The following is a 23,340-nucleotide window of genomic DNA, read 5'->3' as shown; positions in this document are numbered from 1 at the left end:
TGAGGTAAGCACCGTCTGGCTGGAGCCCACACCCCAAACCCCCACCTGCCCCGGTCCTGATCCCCTCCTGCACCCCAAGCCCCTCATCCCCAGCCCCACCCCAGAGCCCACACCCCCAGGTGGAGCCCGCACTCGCTCCTGCACCCCAACCACCTGCCCCAGCCCTGAGCCTCTTCCTGCATGCTGAACCCCTTGGCCCCAAGCAGGAGCCCCCTCCCGCACCCTGAACCCCTCGTTTCTGGCCCCACCCTGGAGCCCACACCCCCTCCTGCACTGCAACCCCCTGCCCCAGCCTGGTGAAAGTGAATGAGGGTGGGGGAGAGCAAGTGATGGAGGGAGGAGGGATGGAGTGAATGAGGCGTGACTTTGGAGAAGGGGCAGGGGCAGGGCCAGGGGTGGGGTAAGAGTGTTGGGATTTGTGCGAGTAGAAAGTTGGCAACCCTATGCCTGGCACCAGCCTGTTTTAAATTGGCTGCCTGAAACAACCACCAGGATTCCTTATCTTTCTTACACAATGATTTTAGGTCATTTTGAAGTCAAAACTATCTAGGCTTTGCTTTTGCACTCGACAAATGTGTGTGTCTTTGAACTAAGACTCTAATTGTAGCCTCACTTTTTTTTCTTAGCTCAAACTGCTGTGAGCATCTTCTCCCTGACCCATATCTGATGTTTGAAGGGCCCAGCACCAAACCAGTAGGGTCAGCACCATTCCTCATCAGATGACAAAGGAAGTGGGACTTCAGTCTAATGACCTTTAGCAGTTCAGAATGACTAGCTATCTGAGAACTTAGTTGTAATAAGAGCTTTTGGATGAATCAGGCTAATTTTTGGCTCATTAACTGGCTGACGTCAAAGTTGGAGATACACTTATGTCAGCAGAAGCTGATAGTCAGTTTCATGTTTGGCCTTTCTGCAAACTCCTACATCAATGACTGTTGACAGCCAAAAACTGTTAATGAGGACATCATCTATAACAGTCCTAGTGAAACCATCTGAGCTGTATGAGGTGTTCTTGCAGATCTTCACGTGGATGCAAAAGCAAGTCAGCCATCTCCGTATCATTGGCACCCACAAATTCCAGCAGTTGCTGTCCGTTTCTGTTCTCCCATTGATTTAAGGAGAGCTATGCCTGTTTATGTCAGTTCAGAATCTGGTGAATAAATTTTCCAATATTTTTGAAGATAAAAAAAATGAATTAGTAGCCTACTGTTTTGTGATGGACAGGTGTTTCTTATTTTGTAACATGGATATTCACACACACTTCCATTAAAATTAATTAAGTATAAATATTTAATGTTCAGGAATGTGAAATCTAGGGCAATATTAGGTGTAACTAAACATGGTGTAATTCCTCTAGAATAATTGTTCTCTTCCACCTATTAAATAACTACTGGCCATGGGCAGGTCCATTTTATACTTTAAAACTGCTTCCTTCACAATTGGAGCAGCATTCTGATTCAGGATGGATCCTCCATTTTAAATCCTGTGTGAATTCACTTACAGCTCCTCTACCTGACAAGAAAACAATCACGAAATTCTAAGTAGGAGAATATGGACTTTGCTTAATTTAAAACAATAGTAGTGGATTCTATCAGTTTTTCATTTAAATTACCTATAGTACTGAAGGTACGTCTACACTCATGGCAGCATGTAGAGTACAGACACTGCACAGCTAGCACAGGTATAAACAGCAGTGTAGATGGTGAGACATCAGAACCCCTGGTGTATATACCCTACGCACCCAAGCAGTACCCCACCCATGTCTACACTGCTATTTTTAGCAGTGTGGCGTCCTGCTGCCTCCTGCTGCGGGAGCCTTTCTCTGCTGCAGCCAGCAGTGGAGAAATGGCCTGACAGCAGGAGGCAACAGAGAAAACTGGCAGGAAGGAACAGCCACAACCTTTCTCCATCACATCCCCACTGCTAGAACCTTTCGCTGCTCTGTGTAGTTGCACACTGCAGTGTGGATGCAGCCTGTCTTTCTATGTAGCATGTAGCTACCCATATCCTACACACCACCACAATTGTAGACAAGGCCTGAGAGAAAAGCCATGAATAAGACAGAGTCTTTACTGGCAGAGACAGTTGCCCCCTCCAGCCAAATCCCCGGCTTTCCTTGAAACCATCTTGCGTCTCTCTCTGTGTTTCTCAGAAGCAACCTTAAAAACAGTCACTTCACAGTTCCTGTCTTTGTTCTGAGTTGCAGCCCCACTGTTTGCACATCTCCTCCTTCCTTGGCTGCCAGCTGTTCAGAGTTAATATTCCAGTTATTCGTCTTCCACTCATATGTGTTGATCCCATTCAGTTCTTGATAGCCATTCCTACCAATGCAGGTTGCTACCTAACTCAAACACCTAGCTCTTATTCCCCTTGTCACAGTGCGTATCAATCAAAAAAGTGAATGGATAAACTGAGTCATGCATATACCTCATACAAATATAAAAGATTTCCTTGTTCACTACAATTGCACATGCACCCGGTGAAAGCCTACCTGATTTAGGGCTTAATATTGCAAAATGCTGGGCATGGGCACACCTGACTCCCACTGTGTAACTGACTTCAGTAGGAGCTGAGGGTGCACAGCACCTTGCAGGAGGCACTCAGCACCTCATGGGACTGAGCCCTGACACCTACGGATTGAAGATTCTGCCTGCTCTTCAGATTCCCTTGTAAGCACCTAGTCGCTCTCAGTTTCTATTTGAAACCTAACATTTTAATAATTATAATTGCCTCATCTACTCCATAGCTCTATATAGTGACTGAAGCTAGTCACTTCCAGACAATAATTACTGCTGTCAGTTCTTATTCTCTCATCTGAAAGCAAAAACTCATCTCTGTCTCTGTGAACACATTTGATTGTTCTTTATCTCTTTTGATTTGTCATTTCTTTTAGCCCTTATATCACTTGGTAGATTTATAATATAGCCTCTGTTATTTTTTCACCTCTAAGAAGATCTTTTGTTTGCTCTAATAAGGGTTGTATTTCCAACGCATACAAAAGCATTTCAGTTCAGCTTGACATCTGTGGTCCATTCAGCTATTATTTATTTCTGACATAGTATTATAAATGAATGACCCACTAAGTGACCAATCCAAGCCTCCAAGCCTCTTAAGTAAAATGTGATTTATCGTATTTTTTCTTGCATATACTGGCTCACTGCTTACAGAGCAATAGAATTATTTTGCGTACAGTTGTACATGGGAAGATTCTCATATTCAAGAATTTTATTTCCACTTTTTTGTGAATTATTTTTGTAGTATGCTTTCAAAATGAACCATTGTGCATGAAAGGCATGTGCACATTTCAAATACACATAATAAACCATTAAGGCCAACATTTTCAAACCTGAATACCCCAAATTAGGCACCTAAATAAGAAGCCTCATTTTTATAAGCGGTAAGAACTTTCACTGAAGACCCCAGGCATGCAGCTTGTGCACCAAGGGTCATATTTTGCCACCTTTACTCATGTTGAGCAGCAATGTAAGCATTTTCATTCATTACAATGGGCCAGATTCTGACTCCCTCAATCACACTGAGTAGTACCTTGGGGACTGATCTGAAAACCACTGAAGTCAATGCCAATGTTTCCATTCAGTCCCATGGGCTTTGGATCAGATCCTTTATCTGGGAACAGTCACAACAGAATTAATGTAAAATCTACCTTATGTGGGTATGTTTCAAGACCAGCAGGAATTAAAATAGACTTTGGCTCAGCTGAAGGTCATCTTCCTTCCATTTGATGTACACCTTCCATAGAAACTGGATTTTCACGCACTTTCATATCGCTGCATTTTTCAATTACTTAAATTGACAGGGGTCTCCAAAGCAATGCTAGGCCTTGAAGCAACTCAGCATTATTTTGAGTTTTTCCTGAAGAGGAAAGGAGTGACCTTCAAAACAACAATGAAGAATCCAGTTTTGAGGAAAGCTTACTAATAATAGTTTGCAGCAGGTGACCCCTTTTCCCATGATGGATTTGATAAATTTTATCAGCCTTTTTGCTTGTGCTTCATGTTACCCTTTTCAAAGTAACAGATTTATTATTATTTTTCTGCACTTTTTAATATATTAAACAATTGGCGTCTAAGTGCCTATACAGAGAATCTTGGTTCTTGCTACCGCAGCAAATGTGAGGATGAAACTCACCAATGGAATCTACTTGTTTCTGTTTATTGTGCAGACGTTAAGAATCATTGCCAGAGCAAGAGGAAAACGTAACACGAGATAAATAGACAAGTCCTACTAGTAACTTCTTTTTTTGTATTGAATTAACTGATCTTATTGGGTGCAGTACTCCAAAATCTGCAGTTGTCTCTGCATTTATGGAGATCAAAACTAACTATTTTGCAGGATTTTTTTTTTTTTTTTACTGCACACTGTACGACTTAAATAATCAGATCTATTTATAAATCGCAGAAAAATCCATTCTATTTCAGTATGAGATTCTGCAGCGTAAAATGGAAATCATCAAAACATTACAAGCTTTTACAAAATATATCTGTATCTTCAGAAACAGATTTATTTTAAGGGGAAAAAATAGCTGGTGGCCTAATGATAGCGCCCTGAACTGTCATGTGGATGACTGAAGCAGAGTGCAGGTTTCCCTTTCTGTAAATAAGAAAACAGACATTCTGTTTAAGAAAGTCTTTCCCACTTCCTTGGGTACCATATTATGGGGAAGCAGGAGCCACACCATAGTTAAGGCTGGAGCAAGCTTCACATTACAAGCTTCATTTTTAACCTTCTCCCATCTTCACCAACAAGAGGAACATGCAACACATCCTGAATAGCATATGCCTTAGAATTTGTCTGTGTGTTATTTTGATTAACAGCCGGAATGAGAGGCTTGTCTCCTGGATTCTCTGGGTGCTCTGCAGGACATGGCCAGTGCTGCAGATGGTGGAAGTAAATGATCACTTCAATGTTAAACATTTCAACTTCAGCAGAAATTAAAAATTCATCAATAACATTCAAAAATGCCAGAAGATCCCTGTCAATACCTCAGAAAGGTACCACACAGGCAGCAACAGTGCAAGCTTCTCCATTCTGTCCAATCAATGTACTTCATCCCTAACTTAGAGAGACAACCTGAAGGTGAAAGAGAAGAGATCATTCAGTATCCGCAACTCAGTTAAATTTTGGCATCTATTGCATTTGCCAACAATACTGACAATTAATTCCAATTAGATGTGATGTGTACATTTGTCTACTGAGACCACAACGTACTTCAAAAAGGCCACTGAACAGCCATCATAGGACCATTACTCTGCAGCCTGAACTGGATTATAAACAGTGATTTATGGGTGAAAGAATCTGCATTCATAGATATTAAGGTCAGAAGGGACCATTATGATCATCTAGTCTGACCTCCTGCACAATGCAGGCTACCAAATCTCACCCACCCACTGCTGCAATAAACCTCTCACCTATGTCTGAGTTATTGAAGTCCGCAAATCATGGTTTAAAGATTTCAAGGTGCAGAGAATCCTCCAGCAAGCGACCGTGCCCCATGCTGCAGAGGAAGGCAAAAAACCCCCAGAGCCTCTTCCAATCTGCCCTGGAGGAAAATTCCTTCCCAACCCCAAATATGGTGATTAGCTGAACCCTGAGCATATGGGCAAGAATCCCCAGCCGGATATCCAGGAAAGAATTCGCTGTAGTAGCTCAGATCCCACCCCATCTAACATTCCATCACAGGTCATTGGGACTATTTACCATGAATATTTAAAGATCAATTAATTGCCAAAATCATGTTATCCCATCATACTGTCTCCTCCATAAACTTATCGAGTTTAATCTTAAAGCCAGATAGGTCTTTTGCCCCCACTGCTTCCCTTGGAAGGCTGTTCCAGAACTTCACTCCTCTCATGGTTAGAAATTTTCATCTAATTTCAAGTCTAAATTTCCCAATGGTCAGTTTATCTCCATTTGTTCTTGTGTCCACATTGGTGCTGAGCTTAAATAATTCTTCTCCCCCTCTGGTATTTATCCCGCTGACATTTATAGAGAGCAATCATATCTCCCCTCCGCCTTCTTTTGGTTAGGCTAAACAAGCCAAGCTCTTTGAGTCTCCTTTCATAAGACAGGTTTTCCATTCCTCGAATCATCCTAGTAGCCCTTCTCTGTACCTGTTCCAGTTTGAATTCATCCTTCTTAAACATGGGAGACCAGACCTGCACGCAGTATTCCAGATGAGGTCTCACCAGTGCCTTGTATAACGGTACTAACACCTCCTTATCTCTAATGGAAATACCTCACCTGATGCATCCCAAGATCGCATTAGCTTTTTTCACAGCCATATTGCATTGGCGGCTCATAGTCATCCTGTGGTCAACCAATACTCCAAGGTCATCCTTCTCCTCCGTTACTTCTAATTGAGGAGTCCCCAGTTTATAACCAAAATATTTGTTATTAATCCCTAAATGCATGACCTTACACTTCTCACTATTAAATTTCATCCTATTACTATTACTCCAGTTTACAAGATCATCCAGATCCTCCTGTATGATATCCCGGTCCTTCTCTAAATTGGCAATACCTCCCAGCTTTGTATCATCTGCAAACTTTATTAGCACACTTCCACTTTTTGTGCCAAGGTCAGTAATAAAAAGATTAAATAAGATTGGTCCCAAAACCGATCCCTAAGGAACTTCACTGGTAACCTCCCTCCAGCCTGACAGTTCACCTTTCAGTATAACCCGCTGTAGTCTGCCCTTTAACCAATTCCTTATCCACCTTTCAATTTTCATATTGATCCCCATCTTTTCCAATTTAACTAATAATTCCCCATGTGGTATTGTATCAAATGCCTTACTGAAATCTAGGTAAATTAGAGCCACTGCGTTTCCTTTGCGTAAAAAATCTTTTACTTTCTCAAAGAAGGAGATCTGGTTGGTTTGGCACGATCTACCTTTTGTAAAACCATGTTGTATTTTGTCCCATTTACTATTGACCTCAATGTCCTTAACTACTTTCTCCTTCAAAAATTTTTCCAAGACCTTGTATACTACAGATGTCAAACTAACAGGCCTGTAGTTACCTGGATCACTTTTTTTTGCCTTTCTTAAAAACAGGAACTATGTTAGCAATTCTCCAGTCATATGGTACAACACCTGAGTTCACAGATTCATTAAAAATCCTTGCTAATGGGCTTGCAATTTCCTGTGCCAATTCCTTTAATATTCTTGGATGAAGATTATCTGGGCCCCCCAATTTAGTCCCATTAAGCTGTTTGAGTTTCGCTTCTACCTCAGATATGGTAATATCTGCCTCCATATCCTCATTCCCATTTGTCATGCTACCATTGTCTCCAAGATCCTCATTAAAGACTGAGGCAAAGTATTTGTTTAGATATTGGGCCATGCCTCGATTATCCTTAACCTCCACTCCATCCTCAGTGTTTAGCAGTCCCACTTCTTTGTTTTCTTCTTATTTATATGGCTATAGAACCTTTTACTATTGGTTTTAATTCCCTTTGCAAGGTCCAACTCTACTTGAGTTTTAGCCTCTCCCTTTATCCCTACATGTTCTGACCTCAATAAGGTAGCTTTCCTTGCTGATCCCTCCCATCTTCTACTTCCTGTATGCTTTCTGCTTTTTCTTAATCACCTCTCTGAGATGCTTGCTCATCCAGCTTGGTCTACAACTCCTGCCTATGAATTTTTTTCCCCTTTCTTGGGATGCAGGCTTCTGATAGCGGCTGCAGCTTTGACTTGAAGTAATCCCAGGCCTCCTCCACCTTTAGATTCATACATTTTTCAGTCCAAACCACTTCCCGAACTAATTTCCTTAATTTTTGAAAGTCCGCCCTTTTGAAATCAAAAACCCTATTTTTGTTTATCCTTCCATTCAGTTTGAACTGAATTAGCTCATGATCACTTGAACCAAGGCTGTCCCCTACAACCATTTCTTCTATGAGGTCCTCACTACTCACCAAAACCAAATCTAAAATGGCATCCCCTCTTGTCGGTTCAGCAACTACTTGATGAAGGAATCCATCAGCTATCACATCCAGGAAAATCTGAGCCCTATTATTATTACTAGCACTCATCCTCCAGTCTATATCTGGGAAGTTAAAGTCTCCCATGATCACGCAGTTTCCACTAGTATTTACTGCATTAAAAACATAATATCCATATCCAAATTAGATCCCGGCGGTCTATAGCACACCCCAAGCACTAGCACAGGGGGGGCTCTAGTAGTTTTCTTCCCCAATGTGATTTTTGTCCAGATGGACTCTGTCTTATCCATTCCATCAGTTCTTACATTCTACCTCATCACTGATATACAATGCTACTCCACCACCTTTACCTTTATTTCTGTCTTTCCTAAACAGAACATACCCTTCAATACTTGTAGTCCAGTCATGACTACTATTCCACCATGTTTCCGTTATCCCTATAATATCTGGTTTCACTTCCTGCACCAGTAGCTCTAGTTCCTCCATTTTGTTACCTAGGCTCCTCGCATTGGTGTACAAACATCTTAATTTTTGCTCTTTGGCCTCGCTCACATTCTTTACCCGATTAGGCACGGACATTCTACACCCAGTATGACCTATTAGACCGGTACCCACACTGCCCTTCCTCCTTATGTCCATTCTCCTACCCACGGCTGTATCCTTTCTTACTTGGTTTTCTTCCCTCTCAATGTTAAAATCCGGCTTGGAGATTACCTGGATGTCTCCCAACCACCACCCCCAAATTCCTAGTTTAAAGCTCTCTTAATCAGTTGCGCCAGCCTCCATCCTAGAAGTCTATTTCCTTCCCTACTCAGATGAAGTCCATTCCGAGAGAACTGTCCTCTGTCCATGAATGCTTCCCAGTGGCCATACATCCCAAAGCCCTCCTTATAGCACCACTGCCTGAGCCATAGTCATAATCTTGTCACACCTTTGTTGCCCTTCTCTAGGAACTGGCAGAATCCCACTGAAGATGACCTGAGCCTCGATTTCCTTAAGCATCTTCCCCAGCCTGGCATAGTCTCCCTTGATACGTTCCTTTATTAATCCCATGAGCCACGCAGATTTCTGAAAAATTGGTTGTGATTAAACATTGAGTTAGTCTATTTATATGATAAGCATATTTGTGGAATGACCATAAGATATGATCCGGACTAGTCTTATAATGAAATAGGGAACTGAGTTCCCCATAAACTCAGTGCTCCTTTTGGGGCACCACTGTCTCTCCTGTTATTGTAGTTCCTGATAACTGATCTTTAAGTACCCCCATGTCTCCTTGCTCCATTAGTTAGTCCCAATACAATCGACCTGCTCTTTATGAAGACAACCTTGATGTTGAGATCTTTTGATAAAAGTGCACATGGACCTGTAAATCTTGCCATAGGGTTTGGATTAGATTAGTGGTTTTCAAGCTGTGGGTTGGGACCCCAAAGTGGGTTGCAACCCCCTTTGAATGGGGTCACCAGGGCTGGCTTAGACTTGCTGGGGCTTGAGGCTGAAGCTCAAGCCCCTCTGCCCAGACCCAAAGCCAAAGCCCGAGGGCTTCAGTCCTGGGTGGTAGGGCTCGGGTTGCAGGCCCCCTGACTAGGTGCTGAAGCCCTTGAGCTTCAGCTTTGGCCCCCCTGCCCAGAGTGGTGGGGCTTGGGCTTTGCCCTGACTCCTACCCCAAGCAGTGGGGCTCAGGCAAGCTCAGGCTTCGATCCCCCCTCCTGGGGTCGTGAAGTAATTTTTATTGTCAGAAGGGGGATGCAGTGCAATGAACTACGTGAAACCATGAATTAGATGCATAAAGTTCATTAAACTTTCCAGCATCCTTCAGTGCTACAGTAATAATGCTGAAATAGGCTAATGCCATCCCTTTCATATAAATAATGTGCTGCTATTGTCTTAAACACTCTCACAGAAAAGTTCTTTTTTACCTGTGATTAACATTGAGTTCCTACAGTATGAGTCTTCCTCAACTCACCCTTACTGTTGGTGGGCATAGTAATTTGTTTCCCTTTTAAATATAGCTACTGCCTTATGATCCAGGACACAACACCACTTGGTAAGAAAATTGTATTAAGGGCACTGGCTGGACATGTTTATATTTTGTTTTTGACAAATATCCAGAGTATATTGAAAACATTCAATTTGTGTAATTTGAAAAAGGTGAGGGGAGGGATTAAAGCCCTTGTGGAAATGTATCGAGATATATGACCCTGGGACTCCTGTGGAAAATACACAGCACTTGATACAACACGGTACATCGCAAAGGCAAAAGAAGTTACTCATCAAAAATATTTGCAAAAACCCCATGGAAATATGCAGCCTCTGGCAGGGATGATTCATTGCAATAGGGGGTGTCAAGGTTCCTCCCACACTCTGAACGCTAGGGTACAGATGTGGGGACCTGCATGAAAACCTCCTAAGCTTATCTTTACCAGCTTAGGTCAAAAACTTCCCCAAGGTACAAAATATTCCACCCTTTGTCCTTGGATTGGCCGCTACCACCACCAAACAAATACTGGTTACTGGGGAAGAGCTGTTTGGAAACATCTTTCCCCCCAAAATACTTCCCAAAACCTTGCACCCCACTTCCTGGACAAGGTTTGGTAAAAAGCCTCACCAATTTGCCTAGGTGACTACAGACCCAGACCCTTGGATCTTAAGAACAATGAACAATCCTCCCAACACTTGCACCCCCCCCCCCGCTTTCCTGGGAAATGTTGGATAAAAAGCCTCACCAATTTGCACAGGTGACCACAGACCCAAACCCTTGGATCTGAGAACAATGAAAAAACATTCAGTTTTCTTACAAGAAGACTTTTAATAGAAATAGGAGTAAATAGAAGTAAAGAAATCCCCTCTGTAAAATCAGGATGGTAGATACCTTACAGGGTAATTAGATTCAAAACATAGAGAATCCCTCTAGGCAAAACCTTAAGTTACAAAAAAGATACACAGACAAAAATAGTTATTCTATTCAGCACAATTCTTTTCTCAGCCATTTAAAGAAATCATAATCTAACACATACCTAGCTAGATTACTTACTAAAAGTTCTAAGACTCCATTCCTGGTCTATCCCTGGCAAAAGCAGCATATAAACAGACAGAGACCCTTTGTTTCTCTCCCTTCTCCCAGCTTTTGAAAGTATCTTGTCTCCTCATTGGTCATTTTGGTCAGGTGCCAGCGAGGTTACCTTTAGCTTCTTTACCCTTTACAGGTGAGAGGAGTTTTCCTCTGGCCAGGAGGGATTTTAAAGGGGTTTACCCTTACCTTTATATTTGTGACAGGGGGTGAACTCCAGAGACAAGGAAATCACCCAACGCTCCTTTCAGTTTGGTGGCAAAATTTTAATATCACATCACTGTTGTTCCTTAAGAGATCCCTGCAGTACATCACTGCATCATATTCTTATTAACCCTACAGCAGCCTAGAATCTCAGGGGCAGGCACAAGGGGGGGCAAGTAGGGGTACAGGCCTCCAAATAATTAGCAGGGGCACAGAACTCCTCCAGCCCCAGGGCCGCGGAAGAGGGAGAGTGTGAGCTCCTCCCAGCCCCAGGGGGAGCTCGCAGCTCCTCCTTTCCCAGGGCTGTGATGAGGGTGGGGGGCAGAGAGCAAGCGCCTCCTGGCCCCATGACAATGGACAGAGCTCATAGCTTCTCCGGCCTCTTGGGGCCATTGGGGCGGGGGCGGGAGGGGGGAGGAGAAACAGAGGAGAGTGAGCTCCTCCTAGCCATGGGGCCATGGTGGGGGAGAGAGAGAGTGGACCAGCAGGGGCACAGAACATAACCCTCCAAAAGGGATCAAATTTAAATTTCTACGCATGCCTCTGGCTTAGATCGATCAAAACCAAAGGGCCGACCACCACCTTTGCATGATTCCTGCTGAATGTATGTAGGAGTTTATACATCAATGTAAAATAAAAAGATAAAATAAACAAATATAATGAATAATGTGCTTTATATGTTCAATATGATGTACAAACATTAAAGAACTATGGCAAAAATTCTAAATTTGGGTGTCTAAAATTAGGCATCTTTGCATATTTAGTCACTGTCATGGAGTCACCAGGGCAATGCTCTGGAACTACTCCATATGGAGCCACCCAGGACTCTGGGGGAGCCTCCTCTCTCTGAGCATACTGGCTCCAGGACAAGAAGCTTACACAGCTTTGACCTTCCTGGGTCTGACCTTGGCGCATTCAACATCCCCTTCCACACCATGCACTTCCTGCAGTGAGTCCACCCGGGCGGGCCTCCTGGGGAAGCCAGAGGGCCTTGCACCCTGTGATAAATGAAAGGGGGGAAGAAGAGCTCCCTTTTATGGACACCCACCCAGCCAGTTAGCTATAAAGTCCCTTTTAGTAGTTGTTCTCTACTTGCTTTATCGTGTAAAGGGTTAAAAAGTCTCCCTGCATAGGTAAAGGGAAGGGAGTGGGCACCTGACTAGAAGAGCCAATGGGAAGGCTAGAACTTTTTAAAATGGGAGAAAAACACAGACAAAGTGGAAGTTTTTCTCCCAGAGAGGAGAGACAGGGCTGGAACTCTGCTGCAAAAAACTTTGGGCCAGGTATGAAAAAATCAACATACTTAGAAACTACTAATTTAAACCCCCAGATATGTAAGTAGATCAGGAAATATCTAGAAAGATGTGATTGGGTTTATTTTTTTATGGCTTGTGGATTCCTCTGTGCTAACCCCAGGTGCTTTTGTTTTGCTTGTAACCTTTAAGCTGAACCTCAAGAAACCTATTCTTAATTTTTGTATTTGTTTTTTTAAAATCTAGCAACAGCCTGAGTTTCCAGATGTATTTTCTTTTTGTTTTTAATAAAATTTACCTTTAAGAACAGGATTGAAATTGTGTCCAAAGAGGTTTGTGCATGTTGTTTAATTAGCTGGTGGCAACAACTGATTTCCTTTTTCTTTTTCAGCTCTTCCCTGGAGGGTGGGTGAAAGGGCTTGAGGGTGTCCCATAGGAAGGCATTCCCAAGTGTGCCTTCCTGGGTTCTTAAAGGGATTTTTGCACTTGGGTGGTGGCAGCATCTACCCATCCAAGGTCAGAGAAAAGCTGTAACCTTGGGACTTTAATAAAAGCCTGGAGTGGCCAGTATTAATTTTTAGAATCCTTGTGGGACCCCACCTTCTGCACTCGAAGTGCCAGAGTGGGGAATCAGCCTTGACACACCCCAACTCCGCAGTCAGATGTGACTCTCAGCCAGTGTAAAATGGAACCTGTTACCACAGAAATCATTGACTTTCAGCCAAGTCCATCTTGGGGGGAGGGGAGCCCAGAGCCAGGGCTCTGGCCCTCCCTCTGTGCCCCAAGCCAGCCAAGACTGATTCTTTTCCAGCTGCCTGGCCCCTGCCCTGCCCTGCCCATTGCTCCTCCTCTGGCCTTGTCTCGCTTCCTGGGCCAAGAGACACCTGGTCAGATCTCCCTCCTGGGTCTCAGGTTACAAAGGGGAAGCCATTGCATCTGTGCAGGCAGCTAGAGCAGCGGCCGCAAAAGTTACACACCCTTATTCCCACCACCTAGACATTGGTGCAATGCACAGGGAAAGTGAGGCATACACAGCATTCATGCAAAACAGTAAGACTCACATAGGCTCATATACAACATAACAAGGGAAAATCCCTACTACGTCACAGGCACCTAAATCAATGGCCTGATTTTAAAAGATGTTAAGCACCTTGGAACACTCACTGCAGTCAGTGGGAACTTCATGTGCTTAGCACCTGCAAAAAGTAGGTCGCTTAATTAACTGGCCATATCTGGATAGTGGTGCCTAACTTCAGGCACCCAGTTTTGAAAAATATTAGTCTTAATTCTTATACAACCTCTGTAAAGTGGATATTACCACAGTTTGTCAGATGATCAAACTGAAGCAAAAGTAACATGCACTAAACAAAGGAGTCCGTGACAGAAATGGAATTATAATTCTATGTGGATAAAATACAAAGAAAGATTAATGAAGATATGTTGAAGACCCAGCAACTGAAGCTGCAGCTATGATAGGAAACCACAGCGCCATTTCCCAAGTGATTAAAATCAGTGCGGAAATTTCAAAATAGGACACAGGCCAATAAAAAGCAAAGATGGAAAAATACTTACAACTGAGGTAGAACAGAAAAACAGAGGGGCAGAGCATATCAGAAATGTCCTCAATAGACCCAGGCCCATCTCAGCACCAGACTTTGATGAAACATGTGAGCCAGACCAGCTTGACATTAACATTGGTCCAATAGAGATGTCAGAAGTACATGCTGCAATCAAAAAAGCTGAAAAGTAACAAAGTGGAGGGAGATGATCAAATTACAGCAGAAATGCTAAAAGTACTTGATATCCCCAGCCTCACAAAATTGACAGAGCTTTTCAATGCATTCATTTCATTAATTCTCTTGCATGTGAAGTGTAGAGTGCACACTTTGGGTCACCCATTTCCAGAGACCCCAGTCTCCTGCCAACGCTGCGGCCTGTTCTATAAAAAGGCCAGTGTAGACAAGGTTGGAAGCCACAACATCCCTCCAGTATGTGTGAGGCCATCTGCAAGGTCTTCATCCAGCTTTTGTTGGATCTAATGCATAAAACTTGTGGGCTGGTATGGACTCCAACATACAAAGCAGATGTATGCCATCCAAGCCTGTGTTGAATCACTTGAGAAGAGGGTAGAGGCTGGCTTGTTTGGTACCTGACATCCTTGTTTGTAACATGATGGAACTACCATATGCCTGCAATATGCTGTTGAAACTCTACAACAGGGGCTCCACAAGAAGGATATCTGCTGTCACCCCCCAACTGTTCAATTAAGTTTGGGGAAAAGAGACCCCTCCTGACCAGTGGAAACATGGAATTATTGTCAGAATATGCAAAAAGTGTGATTTTACAACTGGAGAGAAGTTACGTTACTCTCTGTTGTAGGGAAAGCCATCTGCAGTGTGATACAACATAGGACAAAAGAGGCAGAGGATACAAAGCTTAGAGAACAGGCTGGATTCAGGGCCAAGAGATCCTATGTAGATCAGATATTCACATTAAGGACTGTCACAGAAGCATGTATAGAATGGCAAGTTCCCCTCTTCATTAATTTTTCAAAAGGTATTTGAGAGCCTGCACAGACATACATTGTGGAATATTCTTGAGTCCTACAGAATCCCATTCAAGTTGTCAGTATCGTCAAGGCCATGTACAGAGATGCAAATTACTCGCTAAAGTTTATCAACCAGACAAAGAGTGGTTCAGTGTGGAGTCTGGCATAAAACACGTCTGCATTTTATCTTCACTGTTGTTTGATAATGCCACAGACTGGATAAAGAAGAAGCGTATTAGCAACACACACACTGATACAGCATGAGTAGAAGGCAAATGCCTAGAAGACCTAGACTTTGCTATTGATATTGAGCTAGTGAGAAATATCCCTGAAACGTTACAAAGACAGAACGTGGCAAAAATAGTATGCCGAGCAGGGGTCATAATTAGTTTTACTAAAACAAACATCCTTGAAACTCAGACATGGAGAGTAAAACAATTCATCTATCTGGGCAGCATCCTATTAGTCAACGGAGATCTCAAGAAGGAAGCGACATCTAGGACAGGAAAGATATCCTAGCATTTTCTAAACTCAAAAAATATGGAAATCAAAAGATATACAGGACCAGAACAAAACTGAGAATTTTCAATCAAATGTAATCTCAGTGCTAATATACAGCTGCGAGAGCTGGAGAGCTACTAAAATGTTAGACAGAAACGTTAGATGCCTTCAAAAATAAGTGCTTACAAAAGATTGTGCTCATTGGTTGGAAAGACTTCATCACCAATGAAGAAATCCAAGGAATCACCAACAAGTAGACTGTTTCCACCAGAATGAGATGAAAGCTCTCGGCATATTTGCAGCATGTACTCCAGATGCCAACACAGACTCCCACATGAAGTCATCAAGTGGAGATCACCTGGTAAGAAGAAACAAAGGTGCCAAGAGAAACCTTAAAAAGAATCCTTAGCAGGAAGGGCAGAATAGTTGATCTCAAGTCCACAGAGCAAATGGAAGCAGCGGCAAATAACGGAGAGGAATGGAAGAGACTGGTGTCCATTCTGTGCACTGACATTGCTGTGGGAAGGATATTAAAAAAAACAAAACTAAAACTTACTCTGTTTGGTTCAAACACATAAAATCAATATTGTTTGGGTGTAGCTTAGTCAAATTTTACCATTACACTCCATTTCATTTTTATAAAATTTACTTATGATTTCTCCTTTTCATCTTGCTTCCTTTACATTTTATTTCCTTACAAGTTATGGCTTGGTGTATATTTTCCTTCCTCTTTTTCTGTTTTCTCTCATTCTAGATCTTACATAATGTTCAGTACTTAAATTTCTTTATTTTTTCCTCTAAATAATTCTTTTAACTCTCAATGTTCAAGAAATTTCTATTTTTGGATGTTGCCTCTCTCTAGCTTCTTATTTTCCCAGCTTCATCCATATTTCTTCAACCCTTTGCCAAAAAAACAAAAAAACCCACAACCCCCTTCCCTGCCTCTGTTCATGGGCACAGACATATTCCTATATTGATGGGAAACAGACATTCTGCTTCTGAGGACCACAGCATGCTGCACAATTCTGGCTGGTGGGGTTGATTAAATAGAACTAACAGCACTGGAAAGAAAACATGAATCCTGCAAAGCATAGCAAAATGCATCAGAAGCAAAACGAAACTGATCTGAGTATGGGATCTGATATTGAGAGAGATTTCCACACTTGTGGAATTGTACCAGTAAACAAGAAATTGGGTCAACAAGCAAACATTTCCTTCTATAAGAAAGCTAAACTAATTTTCCTTGAGTAACAGAAAATAAAATAATGAAACAGGACATCAGTAAACTGACTCAAGAACAACGATCTCACCTTACAACAGAGTATTGAGCTGAATACAGTCATCATCTCCATGTCAAAGGAAATATGACTATTTTCTAGTAGCATCTCCCTGCCTTGTTCACATTACAAAATTTGCTTGTTGTCAACAGCTGTCAGAGTGTGTGCAGCTGAACCAATTTTTAACATGGGAGCCTGCAGAAGACTATCCTGGGTCTAATATTATTCTGTATTTCCATTAATCACTTGGATGTTGGTGTAGAGAGAACACTTAAAAGGATTGCAAATGACACCAAGCTCAGAGTGGTTGCAGGCACTTTGGAGGGCAGGGTTAGAATTCAAAATGATCTTGATAAATTGGAGAACTGGTCTGAAATCAATAAGATGAAATTAAATAAAGACAAGTGCAAAGTACTATATTTAGGAAGAAAAAAAATGAACAAATATAAAATGGGAATAACTAGCTAGGCAGTGCTACTGCAGAAAGGATCTGTGGGTTATAGTGGATCACAAATTGAATTTGGGGGCTCGTCTGTACTACAAAACTAGGTCAACTTAATTTAGGTAGACCTACAGCCACCACAGTAGTTCAATCAACTCTTGGTGTCCACACCAGGAGTGCTAGCACTGACTGAAGTCAGCCATTGTGGGCATTGACAGCCGAATGTGAAGCACTGACAGTCGTGTAGTGCTCATAAATTGAGCCCCCACCCACCATGGGGTAACAGCCCAAGCTGCAAGCCTGATGCCCCCTCAATTTCACAGCACAGAGCCTACCAGGAGTGAAATTGACATTCTTGTCAGTTTCATGGCTCCTTCTGGCTCAGAGCAGCAATATGGGGCTCCTAGTTGGAGCTGTGAAACTGACAAGAATGTCAATTTCACAATTTGGAGTCTCCTTGCTGTGAAATTGAGCCCAGTGCTGGGCTCACAGCTTGGGCTGTCACCCTGGGGAGGTGGCTCCAGCTGTAAACGGGGCACCCGGGTGACAGCTGGGGTGGGGGTGGCCAGCTGTGAGCCCAGCTCTGGGCTTTGGAGTCTACCAGAAGTGAAACTAACATTCTTGTGGGTTTCATGGCTCCAGCTGTGAGCCCCAGCTGCTGCTCTGAGCAGGAGGCAGCCCTGAAACTGACAAGAATGAGGGCCAATGTAAGTGTCTACAGGGACACTGCATCGCCCTAACTACACTGACATAAGCACTACAGCTCTTGTGGAGGTGGAGTTATTATATCAGTGTAGCAGGCCACTTACTCCCACAAAAGCAGCATTCTAGTGTGGACACTGGCATAATTAGGTTCACATAAGCTGCCTTACATCAACCTAATTCTGTAGTGTAGACCAAGCCTGAGTCAACACTGACACTGTTGTGAAAAAGGCAAATATTCTGGGGTGTATTAACTGCAATGTCACATTAGAGAGACAAGGTGGGAAAGGTAATCTTCTATTGGACCAACTTCTGTTGGTGAGAGAGATGCTTTAGAACCACACACAGCTCTTCTTCAGGTCTGGGAAGAGTACTCCCAGCATCACAGCAAAATGCCAGGTGGAACAGATGGTTTAGCATAAGTAGCTAGCATATATTGTAGAGGACAATTCAAGGTAACCCCCTAACTCTCTCTTTTTGTTCTATGACTGCAGAGTGTTAACGGGCCACTCTATCTTAAATGGTCCCTTTATAATATGTGCTAACTACTTATGCTAAACAATCTGTTCCACCTTGTCCCTTGACCTTCCCAGACCTGAAGAGAAGAGCTCTGTATGGCTCAAAAGCTTGTCTCTCTCACCAACAGAAGTTAGTCCAATAAAAGATATTACCTCACCCATATTGTCTCTCTAATACAGGGGTCAGCAACCTTTGGCACACGGCCCACCCACAATAATCCGCTGATGGGCCACGAGACGTTATGTTTACATTGACCATCCACAGGCATAGCCTCTGCAGCTCCCAGTGGCCGCGCTTTGCTGTTCCCAGCCAATGGAAGCTGCAGGAAGTGGCGGCCAGCATGTCCTTATGGCCTGTGCCGCTTCCCGCAGCTCCCATTGGCTGAGAACAGTAAACCGTGGCCACTGGGATCTGCACGGGGCTGTGCCTGAGGACGGTCAACATAAACAAAACATCTTGCAGCCCACCAGTGGATTACCATGATGGGCTGCGTGCCAAAGGTTGCCAACCCCCGCTCTAATATGACATTCCTGTTAATGTATCCTATTTCAATCTGTGATCTATGGACCCCTGGGGGTCCGCAGACTATGTCTAAGATTTCCAAAGGATCTGCACCACCATTTGAAAACTTTTAGGGGCCCTGTCATAAATATAAAGGGAAGGGTAAACCCCTTTGAAATCCCTGCTGGCCAAGGGAAAGCTCCTCTCACCTGTAAAGGGTTAAGAAGCTAAAGGTAACCTCGCTGGCACCTGACCAAAATGACCAATGAGGAGACAAGATACTTTCAAAAGCTGGGAGGAGGGAGAGAAACAAAGGGTCTGTGTCTGTCTTATGCTGGTCTTTGCCAGGGATAGACCAGGAATGGAGTCTTAGAACTTTTAGTAAGTAATCTAGCTAGGTATGTGTTAGATTATGATTTCTTTAAATGGCTGAGAAAAGAATTGTGCTGAATAGAATAACTATTTCTGTCTGTGTATCTTTTTTGTAACTTAAGGTTTTGCCTAGAGGGGTTCTCTATGTTTTTGCATCTAATTACCCTGTAAGATATCTACCATCCTGATTTTACAGGGGGGATTTCTTTATTTCTATTTACTTCTATTTTTATTAAAAGTCTTCTTGTAAGAAAACTGAATGCTTTTTCATTGTTCTCAGATCCAAGGGTTTGGGTCTGTGGTCACCTATGCAAATTGCTGAGGCTTTTTATCCAACATTCCCCAGGAAAGGGGGGGTGCAAGTGTTGGGAGGATTGTTCATTGTTCTTAAGATCCAAGGGTCTGGGTCTGTAGTCACCTAGGCAAATTGGTGAGGCTTTTTACCAAACCTTGTCCAGGAAGTGGGGTGCAAGGTTTTGGGAAGTATTTTGGGGGGAAGGACGCGTCCAAACAGCTCTTCCCCAGTAACCAGTATTAGTTTGGTGGTGGTAGCGGCCAGTCCAAGGACAACGGGGGGAATATTTTGTACCTTGGGGAAGTTTTGACCTAAGCTGGTAAAGATAAGCTTAGGAGGTTTTTCATGCAGGTCCCCACATCTGTACCCTAGAGTTCAGAGTGGGGGAGGAACCTTGACAGGCCCGCAAATGAAAAAAGGTTGAAAAATCACTGGTCTAGAGAGGAGACACAGTAACAGTCATCAAATATGTAAAAGGGTGTGATAAAGACAATAGGGATCCACTGTTTTCCATATCCACTGAAGGTAGGAGAAGAAGCAATTGGTTTATTTTGCAGCAAGAAAGATTTAGGTTAAATATTAGGAAAAACTTTCTAACTATAAGAATAATTAAGCACTGAAACATTTTACCTTGGGAGATTGTGGAATCCCTGTCTTTGATGGTTTTTAAGAGCAGCTTACATAAATATCTGCCAGATACGGGTTAGATGTTTTACTGTTGCCTCAGTGCAGGGGAATGGACTAGATGACTTCTTGAGGTCCCTTTCTAAACCTTCATTTCTATGCTTCCATGATTCAGCTGAGAGTCTAGACAAGGACACAGTTTATTTCATCTTTACTATTATAATATGATGATCACACTTTGATAGGTGCTTTACATAAATCCATTAATGTTAACTTTGTAAAGTGGTTTGAGGTTGTCAGATGGACAGGTCCATAGAAGTACCTAGTGTTATTGGCGGACCAAGTGATCAAAATGTTGATGACTGGGTGAATCCCGGGATGGCTACAGATCACACACAGATTGGGGTTCAAGTGCTCATGGTTGTGCTATGGATTTACAGGCATCACTCCCTCCTCTGTTAGGAATACATGAGAAATAATAACAGTAATACACAGGCTGAAGGAGCTGTAGCCTTTGGCTCTCATAGACTTTAAGGCCAGAAAGCATCATCATGATCTAGTCTGACCTCCCACATATTGCAAGCCACAGAACCTCACCCATCCACTCCTGTAATAGACTCAAACTCTAGCTGAGTTACTGAAGTCCTCAAATCTTGATTTAAAAACTTCCAAGTTACAGAGAATCTACCATCTACTCTAATTCAAAGCAGCAAATGACTAGTGCTCTCGTCATCCTGGGGCTTGTAATAAAGCAGGAAGATGGGGACATGCTGATGGATGGAGGTTTCCCACTTAAATTTGGCAGTAAGAACTCCATTGCAGGTGTAGGAGCAGGATTTTATAATTGTACTATGAGAATTTGATGAAATCAAATCATACATTCTGCCAGCCACTCTTTTTGAATAGCAGAAAGGAATGACCCTCTGGAACATTGGTAGAAATGCACCTGACAGACTGCTAGCGGCTGTACTGATGTTAAGGCAGGGACAGACCAGAACAATCCTTATGACTGATTATGGTCACTCTTGTTTTAGGATAAGTTATAATGTCTACTATGGTTTCTGTAGCGATGCGAGACTCACCCCTGCGGCACCTCCTGCTAGTCGTACAGGGAATTAGCTCGCCAGCCTCCGGAGCACCCTCTGTCGGCTGGTGTCTCACCTCTCACTGGCCTCATGTCCCTCCTGGACCCCTGTGCCCTTTCCCTTGAAGGCTGCCCCCTGGCAGTACTCCCACAGTCTCTGGGTCTCCCCTCCCCAGGGAACCCCCAACTCCACCTCACCTCAGTATATGGCTACTGCCAGTCACCACCTAGCCCCTGTTCACTGGGGCAGACTGTAGTGTACAAGCCAGTCATCACAGGCAGGGGGGGTTTGGAACTGCTGCCTCTGCCTCCCCTTGGCTGTCCCCTGCAACCTCAGTACCTATTTGGCCTTAGATTAGGCCTGCACCCTGGGGGGTTTCCAGGCCGGAGCTCCCCAGCTCCTCTGGCCTTCCCCTAGCCCTGCTCCTGTCTAGGTACCCTACTCAGCTCATAGCAGCCAGGTCCCTCTCTCTCAAAAGGCCCAAGAGAGAGCACCTCTGTGCTCCTGGCCCACTGCCCTCTTATAAGGGCCAGCTAGGCCCTGATTGGGGCATGGGCCCAGCTGAGCCTTTCCCCCCCCCACTCAGCCTGGGCTGCTTGCCCCAGCCACAGCCTTCCCCTGGGCTGTTTTAAGCCCTTCAGGGCAGGAGCAGGTGACCACCCTTCTACAGTTTCCTATATGTATTACAAATTAGGCACTCTAGTTAAATATACATTTCTTTGTTTTAAGGTTTAGTAAGTAAGAGACAGGATCTTGTATTGTCTCTGTTAAGGAGATTCAAAATAAACTGACACTGTTTGTATTCTCAAAGGTCTCTGTAAAAAGACTGTTTGTGTGAATGAGGAATATATGCATCAGGAAAAGATAAGGTGTGAAGGCCATTGTTATAGCCAGATGGTCAAGGAAGGAGTAAAGAGATTTAAGGACACCAGAGAATCATAAAAGCACTTCCATATTGAAGGAAGGGCAGATTGACGACCCTGAGGTGAAGGCTGGCACCCCTAAAGACAGGACAATTGATTAAATTGGAACCAGGACAGGATGACCCTCTCAGAGGTGTATTGGAATGTTTACATCAAAAAGGTTTCAGAGTAGCAGCTGTGTTAGTCTGTACCCACAAAAAGAACAGGAGTACTTGTGGCACCTTAGACTAACAAATTTATTAGAGCATAAGCTTTTGTGAGCTACAGCATTCGGTGAAGTGAGCTGTAGCTCACAAAAGCTTGTGCTCTAATAAATCTGTTAGTCTAAGGTGCCACAAGTACTCCTGTTCTTTTTACATCAAAAGATACACCAATTAAGTAGGTTTCAGAGTAACGGCCATGTTAGTCTGTATTCACAAAAAGAAAAGGAGTACTTGTGGCACCTTAGAGACTAACCAATTTATTTGAGCATAAGTTTTCGTGAGCTACAGCTCACTTCTTCGGATGCATACTGTGGAAACTGCAGACGACATTATATACACAGAGACCATGAAACAATACCGCCTCCCACCCCACTCTCCTGCTGGTAATAGCTTATCTAAAGTGATCACTCTCGTTACAATGTGTATGATAATCAAGTTGGGCCCTTTCCAGCATAAATCCAGGTTTTCTCACCCTCCGCCGCCCCCCCCCCCCACACAAACTCACTCTCCTGCTGGTAATAGCCCATCCAAAGTGACCACTCTCTTTACAATGTGTATGATAATCAAGGTGGGCCATTTCCAGCATAAAGCCAGGTTTTCTCAGCCCCCCCCCCCTTTCCAAAAACCACACACACAAACTCACTCTCCTGCTGGTAATAGCTTACCCAAAGTGACCACTCTCTTTACAATGTGTGTGAAAATCAAGGTGGGCCATTTCCAGCACAAATCCAGGTTTTCTCACCCCCCCCCCCCCCCAAAACACACAAACTCACTCTCCTCCTGGTAATAGTTTATCCAAAGTGACCACTTTCCCTACAGTGTGCATGATAATCTGGAAATGGCTCACCTTGATTATCA

The 23,340-nt window shown here is 43.4% G+C and overlaps 1 long non-coding RNA gene across 1 annotated transcript; it reads right to left on the bottom strand.

Annotated features, from left to right (window-relative positions):
• Positions 1 to 3,421: 3,421 nt before the first annotated feature.
• On the bottom strand, positions 3,422 to 15,849 carry LOC144265175 (uncharacterized). The gene is made up of 3 exons (XR_013346190.1): positions 15,726 to 15,849; positions 14,063 to 14,229; positions 3,422 to 5,091 (listed from the first exon to the last, which is right to left on the bottom strand). It is a non-coding gene; the product is annotated as an uncharacterized LOC144265175 (long non-coding RNA).
• Positions 15,850 to 23,340: the final 7,491 nt, after the last annotated feature.

Source organism: Eretmochelys imbricata, chromosome 5 (genome assembly GCF_965152235.1).
Source record: "Eretmochelys imbricata isolate rEreImb1 chromosome 5, rEreImb1.hap1, whole genome shotgun sequence".
NCBI lineage: Eukaryota > Metazoa > Chordata > Testudines > Cheloniidae > Eretmochelys > Eretmochelys imbricata.
Note: the sequence above shows the minus strand (reverse complement) of the source record. Positions and strands in the feature narration are given on the sequence as shown.